This window comes from Xenia sp. Carnegie-2017, unplaced genomic scaffold (genome assembly GCF_021976095.1).
Source record: "Xenia sp. Carnegie-2017 unplaced genomic scaffold, XeniaSp_v1 HiC_scaffold_20, whole genome shotgun sequence".
NCBI classification, from domain to species: domain Eukaryota; kingdom Metazoa; phylum Cnidaria; class Anthozoa; order Malacalcyonacea; family Xeniidae; genus Xenia; species Xenia sp. Carnegie-2017.
The window spans coordinates 9,782,326-9,793,247 of NW_025813483.1; the positions used below are offsets into that span (position 1 = coordinate 9,782,326).

The 10,922-nt window shown below is 34.9% G+C and overlaps 2 long non-coding RNA genes across 3 annotated transcripts; both read right to left on the reverse strand.

Annotated features, from left to right (window-relative positions):
- Positions 1–5,898: 5,898 nt before the first annotated feature.
- Positions 5,899–6,544, reverse strand: LOC124442336. Its single transcript, XR_006947216.1, has 2 exons — positions 6,474–6,544; positions 5,899–6,413 (listed from the first exon to the last, which is right to left on the reverse strand). It is a non-coding gene; the product is annotated as an uncharacterized LOC124442336 (long non-coding RNA).
- A 568-nt stretch (positions 6,545–7,112) lies between these two features.
- Positions 7,113–10,318, reverse strand: LOC124441841. Of its 2 annotated transcripts, XR_006947009.1 has the most exons (4): positions 10,184–10,318; positions 9,664–9,760; positions 8,901–9,182; positions 7,113–7,400 (listed from the first exon to the last, which is right to left on the reverse strand). It is a non-coding gene; the product is annotated as an uncharacterized LOC124441841 (long non-coding RNA). The 2 variants fall into 2 exon arrangements; XR_006947010.1 differs by lacking the exons at positions 9,664–9,760; positions 10,184–10,318 and adding an exon at positions 9,370–9,500.
- Positions 10,319–10,922: the final 604 nt, after the last annotated feature.

A 10,922-nucleotide genomic window follows, 5' to 3' on the forward strand; every position in this document is an offset into this window, starting at 1 on the left:
TGAATCTTTGAAACTCAATTGGGGCGCTTGTTATTGAGAGCTGTTTATTTTGAATTTTGTAGCAAATGGAACTTTAACGTGTAATTTATGTTGAATGTAAATTATTACACAGTATCCGTTTCTGAACTTTAAAGTAAAATTGACCAGTGGCCTTTAGTAGAGGTTATGTAAATAATTATATTCTTGTATTTGTTTACGACGGCGACGTCAACAAATTATGGACCAGAGGAAGAAAGTTCTTTGACGGAGATGAACATAAATATCAATTATGGAAAGTAAAATTCATGTATCATGCAATTACACATGTTGAAGCTAAAGACAACCGTCGAATGATCAGAACCTAATACCTCTGGGGATGGTTGTGATGATCTTAGCATTTAGCAGGAACGCATTCTTTACTGCCCATGCTCTTGAGTCTTAAACTCGTGATCTTACAACCTGGCAGAAAATTCTTGGCCTCATGGATACTCTTAAAGAGCGTAGTAAAAGGCCTTGTCGGTCAATGATGAGAATAAGATAACTGATTGTGTTATGATAAATGACCAACACCTGAAGTAAATATCCAGATATGCACACCTGGCAGGTTCTGTTTTATGGTGTTAAGTACGCGTTAGCACTAATCGATGACATTTTAGGTGCAAAATTCACAAGCAATACATTTGCGTCTTCTTACTGCAATCCGTTAAGGTTAGGAATGTGAAATTTACAAATAAAGTTCCTTCTCAATAGTCAGATAAGCCAGAACAGATGACGTTTATGGCAGACAACCAGCTCAGAGAAGACGCTTGCATTCCTACAATTAGACTCGATCAGAGATGTGGTCTTGAATCTTAAAATTTTGGAACGGACATTCTGAAGGAGGGTACTGTAATAGAGCAAGCAAGTACACAAATCATAGAAATTCTTGTTAGCCAAATGTATATGTGAGGAGACCACTAACTCGCACGTCTATGTTAGGATAGAGATACACTCATCTATTATATTGCCAACTGCTTCACTACCCATTTTATCCTCCATTCGTATGAAGAAAAATAGCATCAGATAAGAATGCAAAATAGCAGGAAGATATGAACGAAGAAGCATAGTCAAACATTCAGAATGAAACTAACACACTCGCTAAATTGCCTGATTGCAAGGGTGTATTGCGTATGCACAGTTAAGAATGGTGATAATGGTAAAATAAAAAAGAACAGCTACTCCGCATAACATTTTGTAAATTACATGAATGTACGGTCTCGACTATCTTTTTTTAGCCATCTTCTGGACAAATGTAAATTTATAAATACAGATGTATTTATGTATACAAATATAATTAAGGAGGCCCAATGGTGTCACTGAAATATGGTCTGTTCCTCAGAAGCCTTTGCGCATTGGTCAAGTTTGTGGCTTTCTGCGTAGTGCAAGAGAGTCCAATTTACATGAGTAGAGATCATTGTTTAGATCTATCAATTATTCTACAATTGCCAAACCTAAGTTGCTTTATTTTCGTATTAGTATTATTTTTAGAATCAGGTGTTAGTTTCGTGTTGCAAATTTTCAAGAGTTGATGTAGGTGTTGTGAATGTTAATGTTAGGAATCTGTTTTGCCCATTTAAGAATTTTGAAACCAGGACAGAAAACAGATAAACTATGGAGCTTTGTTACTCAGATCAGTGTGATGGTGCTTTGTCTTACGGGGGCAGAAAACGATGAACTTGGGTTGTTTTCGGACCCTACAGCACGCGGGTTTTGTTGATAAGATTTTTCATCATGATGTATTTGCCAAAAATAGCGAACGCTCTTTCTTATTTTAGTGACACTTCATAGCTCCTCCTTAACTATAGTTATATCCATCTGTGTTTGTAATTTTACACCAGTCTGTCCTGACGATGCCTAAAATATAGACAAAACGTGCATTCATTAAATTTACGAAATTTTTATCGAAATTACTGTTATTTTTTGTATTTATAAGAGCACTCGGTGGTTCCCAGTAACTATTAGATAATGAAGACTTTAGGTATAAAGCATGTTATGTTGCAGATGGTTATTCCCCGGTACAAGGGACAGACTACTTTGAGACATCATTTCGCGTTTTAATACAATAGGCCATTGACACGAAGGCATTACAGTTAGAGAAATGGACATGAAAACCGCCTACTAATGCACTTGTACGTTGTGAGTTAAATCTACATCAGGCCAAATGATTCGCTAAATAGGAACTACGAAGGATAAGTAAGGAAGTTTGAAATGAATCGATTTATGTTCAAAAACTAATTGATAGAAATTAAAACCACATGTTCGGTGCCTTCTTAGTCAGCAAAGGATTCAGTCAATCAAATGAATCAACATGCGAAAGAGCAAACAATACTATTAATATGGGTACATGAAATCGTGGATGATTGAAATCGTCTTCCACATCCAAATATAGAAAAATGTCACGAGTAAGGTGAAATTTTTGAACCTTAAATTCCTTGTTCTACAATATCAATAGACCATTTACCAATATTGCGTACACTTTAAAGACTTTCAAAATGGAAGACTGTACGTGTGACAACACATGTATAATTTATTGTGAAAAATATGTTGACCCAAGCAGAATGCTTCTCCCTGTTCCAAATGTTGCAATGACTTAATCTGGTGGGGCTGTCTAGATTCACCAGAGCGGATCTGGTAATAAAAATTATCAAGTCTGATCACATTGATGCGGTAAGCCACAGATGACAAGCCAGGTGAGTTAGGTATGAATGAAATTATTAATGAAGTCAAGAAAAAGCAGCGGTTAAGAAACTTGATCAAGACACAGTAGGCAGTCTATTTATGCGAGGACAGCAACTAGGTCAGATATTTCATTCGCTGTCATCAGGTCATTCCGATTCCCGTCGAACCAGGCCACACCCATGCATGGCACAATATGTCCTTTGTAAGGGAACTATACAAAATAATTTGGTCTTCTTAAATTCGATAGGGTCGGATAAGTGAGTAACAGTTGCTTTGATCATTTTGGCACTGGCATTAGCTGTCCAAGAGGGAAATTCTTAAATAATGATGTTTTAATGAAACTTTAAGGCATAAAAATATATGTTTGAATTCCTTGAGGGGTCGCATATCAATGACAAGAAAATTGTGATGTTATTTTAGAGCGGTGTTTTAGTTGTTATTTTAGAGATAACTTGCGTAATTTGAGTATGGATAAAAATAAACGAAAGTCGCGTGTCGCATGATGAAATCGCGTGCTCGATCTACGTTTGATAAGTCTCATATGTTATGAATGCAAGTGTCATTACATTGATTTTTGGATGAATTGCTGCGGTTTTCATTATTTTTATTCATCTGATTTCATCGAATGTCTTGTCGACGCCAGGGGAAATGTCTCGTTTTTAAAGCTTTGTACTGTAGACATATGTTTTAATATTCACGACGAAATGTATATAAGGACGATATCAATATTAATAAATCAGTAGGCGGAATACATTTGCTTTTTCATGATGAAAGACCCAATACACAAGGTTTCTTTCATTTGTTGTGTAGGTACTTTCCATTCCCATATATAGAAATATAAAAAGTATAATAATTTACAATTACAATGTTGTGTTTGGGATCCTTGCCAGTAATATCGTTTGCCTTAATTTGATAACTTGCATAGCCAGTTGTCTGTGTACAAAATGAGTGAGAAACTTGAACCGAGTAATTATGCCTAGTTGATTTTCTGGACTGATAATTTATGGCAGCTGTGTTTAGTGACATTTGACTTAATTCAAGGTTCTCTGTACTCAAAATGGATTAGTTCCCAAATCTTTGTGCTTTTCTGATAAAAATCTGCTAGTCATAATAAAGCTTATATTGATTTGTAATAAATATTCATAAGGAATATGTGCGTATATCCATTGAATGAGGCTAAACTAACAAAAGCTCTTTCAAAATAGATAGAACAGTGCGCGTACTTGAAATACAAACAGGCGAATATAATTTCCTCTGGTAAAATCAACATCTTCTTTCGCAATCGTCTAAAATAGGTTTCGCAAGACTCTTGGTTTTTGTTGATAATTTATAGAAAAATATTGTTACAGCGATAAAATTTTTTTCCTTTAAATTTCTCTTAGAGTGCATTCATTGCCAAATGTTTTATTGATTTTTTTGTGTTTCTTACATCATTGTGACAACGAAGAATTAAAAATATAGTGATTTATTAACCACCAGGAAACTTCTCGACTAAATTGACGTATAAATGAGTTAGCATGTGCGGGAAAGCAAATGACCAGCTCAGCATCCGACATTTGCATTGCAGTTTTGTTGGATTTGTTGTGTGAGTTGCTTCTGAAACGCATTCCATAGTGATTTGGTTTTAATGCCACGGTTTGTTGGAAGACATTTTGACTTGACAGTTGACACAACTAAATTTAGGATTCAATATAGATGAATAAATTATATATGGTAATTGTTAAATTATTTGTTGGTCTTGGCGAAATATGCGCTTTTATCGTAACACAAAAAAAATAATTAATAAAGTCATTTTATACGAATTATTTCACACATTGTGATACTTCATCTTAGCATGCTACAACCGGACATCTGCTCGGACTCTGTGACATGTATTCATTTTTGACAAAAACAGGATGTGATGAATTAGCAAACTTTCTCCTCAAAGAGTGTTATAGTAAAGATTTAGATATTTGTTTTGATGTTCGTAGTCTTCTAAAAAAACTCATTTCCTTGCAAATTTTTGCTACAAATGATCGGAATATGAGATCAGAATGTAGCACCATGTTTGCTTGGAATTTTTACATCGTTTCATCATTTGTGTATTATGATGTATTTGTGACGTATAAATACCAATCTATTCTTAATGCTAGCTATTAAATTGCCATTAACGACTACAACTCCATTCTAACTGATGAAGAAATGGGCAAAACTGCGTCAAGTCAATTGTGGTAAAATTCACAGATTCGCCCTTCTGACGCACAACATATTTGTTGACGTACGTGTTTATGTGAAATGGGCTTTTTCAATGGAAACGAACATAGGTTATGACATGAGATATGGAAGTGGATTCCATATCTTATATCGAACTCTTTATCTTTTGATAATTGTGTTTGGTAATGATGTTTTTTGACGTAAGAGACCAAACACTGCTTAATGCTACCTCCTATAGCTCTGTTCAATGTAGCATGCTAGATCTTCATTCTCCGTGATAGTCGATGATAACCACCATCTGTCGTTGAATAAAAAAGCTTGTCATTTTAGCGATTTGAACATGAGATAATCGATAATTAATTCGTTCTCAAAATTTTTGTTCCCCTTTTGACTTGTCTGTCTAGGCAAAGTTGCTAGGTTGCAGGAAGGTAACCGCTGTGCTATTTATTTTAAAAAGCGAGTTCACCAACATTGGATTTATATAATTCTGACATGTTGAAATTTTTTTCGTCGATTAGAGTTCTATTTTCTTTCGATGCGACCGTCACTACCGGCATAGCGTAGTTTGACTATCAACAACATAGATAACGCATTTACGTCAATTCTTTTGAAACATGTAAAAGCTGTCGGGTGATATAGTGTGTAATATATATATATATATATACATAAAAGATAAAAGTTTCTCCGGATTTTAAGTGATTTTTATTGAGCTTTCGACTCGTTGCTTCGAGCCTTCATCGAGCCTCCTTTTATGTATTAAATGCCTGGATTACAAATTTTCAAACTTACATATATATATATATATATATATATGCAGATATTTTTCTTGACTATATGAACCTCCATATGACTTTGATTATCTCTACGGAGAATTGTTCAAGTTGATCAATTTAATATGTTTTAATCGCTAGTTGAAATTGTTTCCTTGTTAAACGTCGTTAAACGAACTTTGCAGAGAAATTTTTTCTCAGGAAACTTTTTTAAATTATACACTGAAGTAGCTATAAGTTCAAGTATCGCCCACTGGACCAGTTTTATTAATGTACACCACAACGTAGTTCACATATAAATAGGTTTGAAAATTTTTGACTTTGTGTGGTATCACAAGTTGGCGTGCGGCCACTAATACAATCGATAAAACCTTTATCTGTTGACGCTTGCCGAGCACACGAAAATATATGCTATAGTTTATTTTCTGGTCGTACTTTTGTGCTTGGGTGAGTGTCAAAAGAATGACAATAAAATGGCAAATGCGAATTTTTTTCTTGAATTATTGATTGGAATGTTTGCAGTAGCTTCAACCATGCTAAGATCATGAACATTAGAATAGTCTAGAGATTTAGTAAACTAGAAACATTTTGATTGAGTTTGTGTTGAATTTCTCTGTTTTGACATGTGTAGACGTAAGTGAAGTCCTTCCATAGGCTCTTGTCGACATAAAACTTCATGTTTGATCATATATAACAGTTTGAAGTAACGATGTGTTTCATCGATAGATACGTGAAGGTACTCCTATCTGAAATCTAAAAAGAATGCAGTTTATGTACACGTGCGCGTTCCCGGCCCACGTATGAACTACTCACCTTGGATGCAATTCAACTCTATAGCGTTGTTTCTATGCTTGCGTGCATGTTTCAAACATTTCTAGCTTATCTTATCAACGTTATGATTAGAGAGAATATTAAACATTTGTAAATATATTTCCCAAAATAATAGTTAGTGCGTTGCTAATGGACGAAGAGCTACATACATGGAATGTATAATCAGTATGCCCCGTGACGGATTGTCTGCCAATCCTTCGTCATTTAATAAGGAAATGTGTACAATGCACGCAATTCGAACTAAATGTAGCGTTGCCTTTTACCATTATACGTTTCTCGGAGACCGCGGCCTAAAAATAACTTAAGATTAATGTATGGCAAAGGAATCTGGCAACGAAAGATCCATATTTCCTATGATGAAGTGGGACTAAAGGAAAAACGTTAACGCAAAACGTGGGATGATCATTTCTTGTTTTTGTACACATGCATGTGAGAAAAACATCTCGGTCTCCATGTGCGCGTCTTTGAATGACGTGCGATGGAGGAAATTTGCATTTTCAATTTTTGTTCCATCTGTCCGGGACGAGTGTCTAATCATTAGAATTGCGCGTGAACTTGGCGCGTGTCTAACTTAAAGGTAGTCATTGTACAAGACAACAGGATAATACACGTGTAGCCGAGTTACATAAGAACAAGCTTTTTTTTATGTTATTGATTAGTTTTCACGCACGAAGAAATATTTACATGATTTGAGTTAGTCAAAATAAATTATTGCAGTTTAATTTTAAATCTAAATTACTACTATTACAAAATGCTACCCTATTATTTGTCTCATTCCCAAAGTATATAATTGCACCAACTGAATAGCTTTTGGGCGTTCTCAAATTTGAATATAAGAAAAAGAGAGCCGATCTGATTTATTTGGATATGAATTCTCCGCGCCGCTCGCTTCAAATACGTCTAAAACTCCTACAAAACAAATTCAGTGTTCAATGACTGTCGTAAAATGACATGTTTCAAACAATTTTTCGTTGCTATCACAATTTCTCAAATATTGTTATGTCTTTGTGCTTACGACTTTCTTGAGACATAAAGGTTCACTTTTTCACTTTGTTTTCTTATGCACAACGCTTGTGAAGAAGGGCTAATACGAAATCAAAGTGATTGACTGTAGTTCCCTTATTAAACCCAACGCACAATGCAAAGAATCGATGATTGTAATGTTATATACTTAGCTTATATGAATCATGGAGATAAACAGTGGTTTGCACAATATATTATAAAACAATGTTTTATAGGTCTTGTTATGTACAAAAACGGACTACCTTACTCGCCTGGTTATGACAAATGTATTTGGAAACTACTGTATGTTGATGTGTATTGTCATGTACAAAAATCAACCTATACTTTATCTCGTGGTTAGGACAATGTGTCTAGAAAACTACTGTATGTCGATGTGTCTTGTCATATACAAATATCAACTTACTTTATCTCGTGGTTAGGACAATGTATCTAGAAAACTACTGTATATTGTGTCTTGTTATGTACGAAAACAGACGTACATTATCTCGTGGTATTGACAAGTACCTAGCTACGAAACCACTGTATCTCTTATCTTGTTTTGTACAAAAATGAACTCACCTTATCTTGTGGTTGTAGGACATTAATGTATCTAAAAACCACTGTATCTCTTGTTTTGTTTTGTACAAATATCAACCTACCTTAAATCTCGTATAGTCTTGACAAAGTACCTAGCTACTAAACTGATGTATCTCTTATCTTGTTTTGTACATGAATCAACCCACCTTATCCCGTGGTTGAAACAATGTATCTAAAAAACCACTGTATTGCATTATTATGTACAAAAATCGACTAACTTAATCTTATGGTTAGTAAAATGTACTTAAAAAACCGCTGTATTTTATGTGTTGTGTTTATTCTCACAAATCAACCTACGCGCAGTCACGTTGTGTTTATCGCTGTTTTTCAAAGAATTTCAAGAATACTGGATAGTTGTAGTGATAGTATCAAAACAGTTCTCTATCAAGTTTCATCAACGAACCATAGAAATCTTCTTAATGGTAGACAAGCATGTATGCATTATTTCAATGCCCTTTATATTTGAGACATTAGAATTACACGTGTATATCTTTTTGTGCATGCTATATAGAGAGGTTTCGTATCTGTGAGTTTTCTACCTTTCATCAAAATAAAGGACAGTGATTTAGTAGGAGTAAGTCGTGAAGATTAGCAGCATGTGTGTGTGCGTGTGTGTATGTCATGTTATGTTATGTTATTGTGTTAAGTTTTCCGCGTGACAAATCATCACGAGTACACAGCTATATATTTTTATAATGATCTAGTTTAGATTTTTAATATGTCCAACACATGTTATCGCATTTTCATTGCATCATTTACTTATTTCGAGACAGCTGCTTGTTGGCAATTTAATGAACTAATAAAATATACCTTATTTACGACATGAGCGTGACATAATCGTCATATCGTATTGCCAGGAATCGCCGATGTTTATCAGCAGTTGAACTTTATTTGACGCTACGCCCGCATGAGGTTCGGTTCCCCTTCTCCATTAAAAACAACACGCGGTGATTTGTCTGCGCAACGTTCTTTATGTCTGTCCACGTTAATTTTGCATATTTACTCTGTTCCTCCACCATTTTGATTTTTGCTTTTATTCCGTCGACTGTAACCTTACGGTTCGTTCAAGGCCGTGGTCACCAGGCAAACCTGCTAAAAGACGATTTATCTGCGATTAACTTAACACGATGAAAATGTATATGTATTCAGTCATGTAACAAACAAGTACAATTTGCATTGGCATCTTTTTATTGCACCGTCTAGTCTATATTTTACTAAAGAGCCAATTTCAATGTAATGCTTACTGCCAAAATTTTTATGGATAAATGTTTAGAAATACCTAAAATAACATTCCGTAACATTGCTTGGAAGCACATATAATCATATATATTTTCTCATCTTGTTTTAACTCATCAATTTGTGGCTTTAGTTGTGCAATTTTTCTCTCGAGGTAGCTATATTTGAAGCGGCTTTATTTCCTATTTTATGTTGATGAGATGTTTTCTAATCCTCTTTGGTTGCCAGGATTATTGATTCAAGTGAAATTCTGTTGGGAATTTTTCAATTGTTTTACTATTGACGTACTCGCAATTGAAATTAAAAAGCGAGACAAAGTAGTGACAAAGAAAATTACCTGTTTCCTAGTACTCATAGTTGGCTGTCAATGTTGGCTTTTTGACGTAGTCTCAAGGCCTGTTCACACGATCCAAATTTGTCATGTCCAAAACTCCCTATGGAAAAGAACGCGCGCGGAATGTGTTAATATGATTGACACAACATCTGCAGCTCATTTACTTTCGTTGTTTTGATGTAGTACACTGCAAGTTAACAAATTGCAAAACATCTGTGATTTGAATCTGAATGGAAATCTAAGTCGTGTGGACCGCCCTAAGAGACATCAACTGAAGTTATTCGAGCAAAATTAAGTATAGCTATATAACACGAGGCAAGGTGTGTGGGGTGTATCGCCATGAATGGCGTACGCTATTCGCACCTTTTGTCTAGCTATGTAAACTGCAGGAACAGTACGATTCATTACTTTGGAAATCTATTGTTTTTGCTGCAAACGCGCATAATATGATTTTCATAGCAGGACTAAACTAACAAGCTTGCTGCGCCATTCTCTTTAAGCTACTTACTGAGGTTTTACATACCTGCTGCATTTTGTAAAGGAGTTTTAGTTCTGTGTAAACATGTATCGTCGATAAAGCAGCAAAATGTAAAGCAATGAGGGTTTGTCCTTTGGAAAAAAAGTTCTTATTTCGTGGAAATGCACTTAGTCTTAAAAAATGTGTCGTCTATAGTTCATTGTTTTACGTTCTTCCTGTATTTCTTTCACATGAAAAGAAAACCTGCTGTGATCAACAAGTTAGGTATTGTTGAATATCTACCTCACATATATATATTTATATCTTCTTATCAAATTTTGCATTGGTTAAAATCTTATTTGTATTTCAAAATACTCGAAACATTTCTCGATTTCTTTTTAATTTTTATTTTGTCATGTTTGTCGTTCGCTCGTCTTCAAAAGACATTAAACGTAAAAAAGTGTGATGCGTAATAAACACATGTGTTCCCTTCACGAGCATTCTCGAACTCGACAACGTTTATAGAAATGTCTGTTTTACGAAAACGTGCCCCTCTCAATCAGTAATCGCATAACACAACGTGAGCAAGTAAGGCGTAAAGGTCACTTAAATGTGTGATGAAATCGATACGTGCCGGTTTTATCCTGTTTTATTAAGATGGATTTAGGGAAATTTCTCATCTGTGACGCGTTCTTTTCTAATACATGCCTGTAGTCATTCAAGACCACACGTGCGATATTTTTTTACGATACATGTTGTCCTCGATGTCATTATATGGAATGGAATTTTGCAATCTTTCGACATA